Source organism: Aotus nancymaae, unplaced genomic scaffold, assembly GCF_030222135.1.
Source record: "Aotus nancymaae isolate 86718 unplaced genomic scaffold, 86718_ANA_hifiasm-v0.15.2.pri h1tg000062l, whole genome shotgun sequence".
Classification (NCBI taxonomy): domain Eukaryota; kingdom Metazoa; phylum Chordata; class Mammalia; order Primates; family Aotidae; genus Aotus; species Aotus nancymaae.
Window position 1 is genome coordinate 34,554,748 of NW_026988476.1, and position 7,219 is coordinate 34,561,966.

Here is a 7,219-nt window from a genome sequence, read left to right on the forward strand (position 1 = left end):
TATTTATTTGAGATGGAGTCTCACTCTGTCGCCCAGGCTGGAGTGCAATGGCACAATCTTGGCTTACTGCAACTTCCACCTCCCAGATTCAAGTGATTCTTCTGCCTTAGCCTCCTGAGTAGCTGGGACTACAGGCACACACCACCATGACTGGCTAATTTTTGTATTTTTAGTAGAAACAGGGTTTCACCATATTGGCCAGGCTGGTCTTGAACTCCTGACCTCGTGATCAGCCTGCCTTGGCCTCCCTAAGTTCTGTGATTGCAGGTGTGAGCCACCGCGCCCAGCCAAATCTTTTTTTAAAAATAAATTTAATACAGCAGCAGAGATACTGCTCCTTTTAAGAGCAGGGCTACCCCATAGGCAGTGTGCCCAGAGTAGCCTCAGGCCACATTCTTGTTTTCCCTCTTAACTTCCTAAAGTTGTGCATGTTCCAAGGCTAAGTCCTTAGCCCTCCCTTTTCTCACTGGGCACTGAGTGCAGCATCTTCACTCCCATTTGCCTGGCTTTGGGTGTCCAGTTCTGTCCTTCCTAAGTTTTGCCATGTAAGTCTGGTTCTTGCCTTTTGTCTCCAGCCTTGTCTTGGAGCCATCTCTGCCCATAACCTTGAGAGGACAACCACATCCTAGTACACTTACGTATGAACTTTGTTGTTGGGATCCTGGATGTAAAGACAGAGCCCCATTTGGGCCAAGTTTGGTTTGGTCTATATAGTTTTGGTCAACTCAGTGTTTAAAAAAATAATTGAATTAGTTGCCAGTATTTAAAAATTTATAACATCTCACACAAAACTCCAGATTGCTGTCTTCCTCTGAAATACCAGAAGATCTGGTGCATTAGGTTTATATTCCCATCTGGTACAACTGGTGGAAAGTGAGTAGCCTGAGTGGTTTCAGATGAGGCCGCATCTCCAAAGACCATCCTAAGTCCTTCCTAGGATTTCACTGAAGCTCCAAGTCAGTTGCTCTTACCAACTTTCTTTTTTCTTCCCTCCTTACTATAGAGTTAAGAGGAAAATGCACCATTTCTCCAGGTCATGTCCCTATTAAGGATAGGAAAAGGGGAAAAAAAAGAAAGACCTAAAAGGGCTATAAATTACTAGGAAAATAGGAGCACACACTTTGTAGTGGAAATACAGACTATTTCTATTTGATATGAAAATAACATGATTCTGTGTTGAAAGGACACAGTTTAAGATTCAGAAACTCTAACCTGTAATCCTAGCACTTTGGGAGGTCAAGGTAGGAGAATTGCTTAAGGCCAGTTTGAGGCTGCAGTAAGCCAAGATTGCTTCACTGCTCACCAGCCTGGGTGACAGAGCAAGACCTTGTCTCCAAAAAAAAAAAAAAAACCTGGCCATTTCACTCATTTATGGACTCCATAAGAAACCTCTGTTCAAATATTTATGGAGAGGCTGTGTGCTTGGAACACAAACATATGTTAAGATCCAGTCTTGCCTTCAATGAGCTTGAATCTTGAATTTTCTTACTGTAGTGGTTTGTGACTTAAAGTTGAATCCCAACAGTAAGAGAAGGGGAACATGGGAGTGGATGGTCTCCAAATGGCCTGCCAAGTTAAGTCCCTCTACCTTACTCCAAATTCAAGATGCTTCCCTGCCATTCCCACCTGAAATCAAAATAGAGCTGCTTCCTAACAGGGCCCAGGCTCCTATCCAAAGGTTTGTGTGGGTATAGCAAAGAGTCCCTTTCCCCTATCTTACCAACACAAATTGTTTCCCCATCTCACCAGCCTAGAGTCAGGGCCTGAGAAAAAGAGAAACAGGACCAGAAAGAAGTAGAGAGTCACATCCCTAGGGGTATGTGAACTCTTCTCAGTAAAGGGAGATTGCCCACCAATACAAATCTATCACCTCATATTTTGTTCACATTCCATCACCTCAGGAAAGAAAAAAGAGAGCGAACAAGTGAGAGCACATTTGTGTTTTATGCAAAAAGCAAGAAGACTATATTCATGTACATATATGCATATATAAATATGTGTTCATACAAGGACTGTTGTGGAAAAATATGATGGAAACTGAAAATCATTGGTGGATAGGGTGAAAAATAAAAAAGCTGTACTTTTTACTAGACTTTTGTGCATGTACTCCCTATTTAAAAATAAATGACTCAGAGACTCCAGCTCAAAAACAAATTTTTTTTAATTAAAAAAACAAAAATTATCTGGGCATGGTGGTTCACGCCTGTAGTCCCAGCTATTCGGGAGGCTGAGGCAGGATCATCGCTTGAACCCGGGAGGCTGAGGTTTCAGTGAGCCGAAATCGCGCCACTGCACTCCAGCCCGGGCAACAGAGCGAGACTCCGTCTCAAAAGTAAATAAACAAATACAAAAATAAAAATAAATTACTCAATAAAAAATGTACATGAAAAGAAAAAAAATCAGAAGGTCATGAGGGCGCTGTTTTACTGGTGTGTAATGATTCACACACGATGTTTGGTAAGAAAGGGATTATAACTGCTTGGTCAGAAGTATTAGAGCATTACATGAGAATTACTGGAGGTGGCGATATTTAGAGTCACTCGATTTTCAAAGGAGAGAGAAGCAGCGGTTCGATTCAAGAAAGTGAATTACGGTTTATATAAAATGTTATGAACAAGGAAAAAGGACGAGCCCCTTGCCGTGCCATTGTTCCCACAATGCCGTGACTCGGATTCGAACCGAGGTTGCTGCGGCCACAACGCAGAGTACTAACCACTATACGATCACGGCGAGCTACCGGGGACCCGTAGTGGTAAGCTTCTGATTAACCTCTTCAACAGTCATAGGCCTTCCCAGTTTGCGCGTCATTAAATGGCCTACCTATGGGGCGGGGTTCCAGCCTGCAGCTGAGTACGAGAATGCGCAGGCGCGTTGTACTCCGCCGGTTACTTATATTCTCTTGTTTTGGCCTATTAGCCACGGGCGGTGGTGATGATGAGATCCGCTCCCTGTGAGCGCAGTGGGAGTTTAGAGGAGACTGCGTGATCATCCAGGAATGAGGCTGGCCGGAACTCAGACTGCCCTTGAGGGATTCCCATTTCCTATACCCCGGAGATCCTTGCCGCTAACACTCAAGGGTTCCGGGCCTGCAGGGGGCGCTCCTCACGGGTCCTCCCTCCTGCTGCATCTTCCAGCGGTGACCCAACGCCGCCTCTGCGGAGATTGTGGTCGCCCTAGAACCCAGTTCCACGTAGAAAAAAAAAATCGACAAACGCATCTCCCCATCTTCCCAACACCCACTTCCTTCCAGTTTCTCATACGCCCCTGACAGCCCTGACTCCTCCTTCCGCAATGCTTCCGCCGTGCCAGGTGCCCACCTACGCTGTGTCCCCGGGCGGTGGCAGGGACTAAGTCCGATTTTAATTCTTGTCCATCAGCGCTCTCGCCTCCAAAGCGCCTAGAACCAGGCCGAGTACACAGCAGGCAGTGACTATTTGCTAAGCTCAGGACGTGCCATTGGTATTTAACAAATGAATTCCAGAGAGACCACCTGTCTCTCCAGTGTCACCAGCTCCCATCAATCCTTCCTGTGCAGAGCCGCCGGAGGAATCTTGCTAAACACAAATTGAATATTTTCACTTCTGCCATCCTCACCCTCACCCCCGGACGCCAGAAATTCGTCTGCCTTTTCCAGCTCATCTCTTGGCCCTCCTTCAGTGTAGTTCCCCATTCCTTAATTGCACTCATTCACTCAACACGTCCTGGAGAAGCGCCTACTACCTGTCAGGCCAAAGCCTTTGAGCGTTGTTGAAGTGGTGACTTACAAAGAAGACAGAACACTTATAAAGAGGAATTAAGATATTTCCTTTTCGGTGAAACCCCGTCTCTACTAAAAATACAAAAAAAAAAAAAAAAAAAAATTAGCCGGGCGTGGTGGCATATGCCTATAATCCCAGCTATTCGGGAGGCTGAGGCAGGAGAATCGCTTGAACCCTGGAGGCGGACGTTGCAGTGAGTTGAGATCGCGCCATTGCACTCCAGCCTGTGTGACAGAGCGAGGCTCCGTTTCAAAAATAAATAAATAAATAAATGATTTTTTTTTTCCTCTTCAAGATTTCCTTCAAGCCTCTGCACACGACATCATTCTGGCTGCCTGACAAATTCTCATTGTGCCTTTAACAGCTACCTTCATGCTCACTTCCTTTGCGAGGCCTTCTTTTCCTATAATTAGGAATCCGCTCGCAGTGCTTCCGTGGAAATTTGTATACTGCATATGTATATTACAACACTTTTTAGCCTGGCGAGTGCTCTGTGGCTTGTCTTCAAAAATGCGCCCAGGTTCAGAGGACCCGGAAGCCAATATCTTTTCAAACTCCAATTTAGCCAGAGTCAGCGTAAACGTCGTTCTTAACTGTCACAAGGAGATCGGGGTCCATTTTCCACAATGTTGTGAACTCAGGATAAAAAATGGATTGGTACAATAAAACGCAGTCCCTTTGCCGTGCCATTGTCCTCACAATGCCGTGACTCGGATTCGAACCGAGGTTGCTGCGGCCACAACGCAGAGTACTAACCACTATACGATCACGGCGAGCTACTAGGGACACGGAACCTCAGTTCGTCGCCTGAACACTTCTCTGTTGAAAGCCCCGCCCCCTTGCAATGTCACTGATTTTTGTTCCCGCCTTTCTCCCCCTCGCAGCCATCTGAGGGCACGCAGGCGGGCTAGTCTCTGCTTTCTCGATTTTAGTGCACACTTCCCTGAGGACCAGACGGTCCGATTTCTCCACCGTTGGAGGCTGCGCTCGGGGTTCCCCTTCCCCCGGGCCTCAAGAAAGTTGTGTGGCGGTGGGTCGGAACTGATTTTCCTTCCTGTAAAATTTAAGAAAAAATACAAACTTTAGGAGACAGCTCCAGTCTCAGCCAAAGTCGTTCAGATAGCATGATAGCCACGGCATGGTGTGCGTCACAGAGACTTCGGGCCACCATTCGTGCGTCCCCAGGGGCTTCACACCATTGCAGGCCCAGCCTTATAGGAATCCTTTGGTTGCAAAGCACTTTCATGTCTCCCTCCTTTGCGATGCGTGCGTACAGCTAAGCGGAGACATCTGGCTGGGGAGTCTACAGCGATCCCGGCTGCTCTTGCGAGTGAACAGGGGTTACGGGAGAACCTGGCAGATAATGGAAGCTTAGGAAAACTGGAACGGCCGCCATCTAGACAAGAAGTGCAGCACTGGGTCACCTACCTGTTGTGGTGTCCCGGTAGCTCGCCGTGATCGTATAGTGGTTAGTACTCTGCGTTGTGGCCGCAGCAACCTCGGTTCGAATCCGAGTCACGGCATTGTGGAAACAATGGCACGGCAAAGGGGACTTTTTAAACTGGAGAAGCCACATTCTTCTGCGAGGTTAACTCTAAACACTGCTACCTGTTACAAGGCCAAGGCTGAAAATATAATGGACAATTAGGTATGCAGTAAAGTTCTGTGGGCACTCTGTGCCTTTCCTTTCTGTTTTTAATTTTTCATCTGCTAGTGAATCAGTCATCCTCCACCTTCCCCAATATGTGATTATTTTATTTTTGTGTAGTTTCTGTGTAGTGCTCTTTACTTTACCCTTGTGAATGATCAAATTATATATTGGGTCCTCTAAAAAGTCTCATACTAGCTAAAACATCAATACTTTGGGGACATAGGGGTGACAGGAACAATGTGCAAACGTTGATTAAGGGTTAGAAGAATGCAGATTAGATCATATGCCGAACCATTCTTGCTGCAGATCTCGTGGCAAGTGAAAAATATGACTGCGCTAGAGGTGTTGGTTCCTGTAGCCACTATTGGGGGTGCTAATGAGAGATTTGTGACCTTCATCTCCGCAGTCTCCTCGGTGAGAGGGGGTTTTCTCCTGGAGGGTTTTTCCCTAATCTATCTCAACTTTAAGCACAGTTAGTTGGCTTGTTTTATGTGCACCTAAAAAATCCAAACTCAACAAATTCAGGACCGTCATTTGGCAACAGGCAAAATGGAAGTGAGCTTTGGATTTGGTTTTCAGGCCGCTGGTGGTGGCTATGTCACTGTCAAGGATGGAATGAGAAGGGACTGAGGAATGAGCCTCTCCAGCTCCTCTCAGGTGTCCTGAGGGTGGTAAGGCAAGTCCAAGACCATTCCTGGGAGACATAGACATTGCAATGGGGTTGTGCCCCCTCTACTCACAGTCAACCAGTAAAGAATGACTGAACAGCCTTAAAAGCAAGACACTGGCCTCATGCCTGTAATCTCAGCACTTTGGGAGGCCGAGACGAGTGGATCCCTTGAGCTCAGGAGTTCAAAACTAGCCTGGGCAACATGGTGAAACCTCTCCCTATCCAAATTACAAAAATTAGGGCGTGGTGGCACTTGCCTGTAGTCCTAGCTACCTGGGAGGCTGAGGTGGGAGGATTGGTTGAACCTGGGAGGTAGAGGTTGCAGTGAGCTGAGATCACACCACTGCATTCCAGCCTGGGTGACAGAGCAAGACCCTGTCTTGAATAAATAAATAAATAAGAAATGCCAAGGCACTGCTGGGGGGCTGTAATCTCCCCAGGTCTCCAGTTTTCCAGTCCCTACATTTGGTGAGTTTAAAGCCACACAACAGGACAGCTCAGACCATGAGAGTGTTCTGCATAAAACAGAATGAGGAAAGATGAGCCTGCGAACTTGCCAAGCTTTGAATGACTGATTCAAGAGTTATATGTCTAGAAAATCAGCATCGCCAACAACAATAAAAGAACCGGCCAACAGGGATGTGGTGACTTATATTTCTCCAACCCCTGACCGAATAACTGCCTTGATGGTTTTTATTCTGTGGGCTGGAATAAGATGTCAAGGTGGGATGCCAGAAAAGGCTCTGGCTTTTCCCCTGAAGCCCTTCCCCCACTGCCCTGCTGCAGGTGCTTCGGTAGGCAATGAGCTGCTCCCACACCCTGCAGAGAAAGTCTGGAGTAGCCATTCTCTAAGAGTACCACAAGGAAAAACTGTCAACCAAGAGGCCAGGCACAGTGGTTCATGCCTGTAATCCCAACACTTTGGGAGGCCAAGGTGGGAGGATTGCTTGAGCTCAGGAGTTTGAGACCAGCCTGGGCAACATGGTGAGACCCTGTCTCTACAAAAAATATAAAAATTAGCTGGGTGTGTTGGTGTATACCTGTAGTCCATGCTACTCAAGAGGTTGAGGTGGGAGGATGACTTGAACCTGGGAGATGGAGATTGCAGTGAGCCATGATCATGCCACTGCACTCCAACCT

The 7,219-nt window shown here is 46.8% G+C and overlaps 3 non-coding genes across 3 annotated transcripts; 1 reads left to right on the plus strand and 2 right to left on the minus strand.

The window, feature by feature from the left end:
• Positions 1-2,658: 2,658 nt before the first annotated feature.
• Positions 2,659-2,730, minus strand: TRNAH-GUG (transfer RNA histidin (anticodon GUG)). Its single transcript has one exon. It is a non-coding gene; the product is annotated as a tRNA-His (tRNA).
• A 1,729-nt stretch (positions 2,731-4,459) lies between these two features.
• TRNAH-GUG (transfer RNA histidin (anticodon GUG)) lies at positions 4,460-4,531 on the minus strand. The gene has a single exon. It is a non-coding gene; the product is annotated as a tRNA-His (tRNA).
• A 678-nt stretch (positions 4,532-5,209) lies between these two features.
• TRNAH-GUG (transfer RNA histidin (anticodon GUG)) lies at positions 5,210-5,281 on the plus strand. Its single transcript has one exon. It is a non-coding gene; the product is annotated as a tRNA-His (tRNA).
• Positions 5,282-7,219: the final 1,938 nt, after the last annotated feature.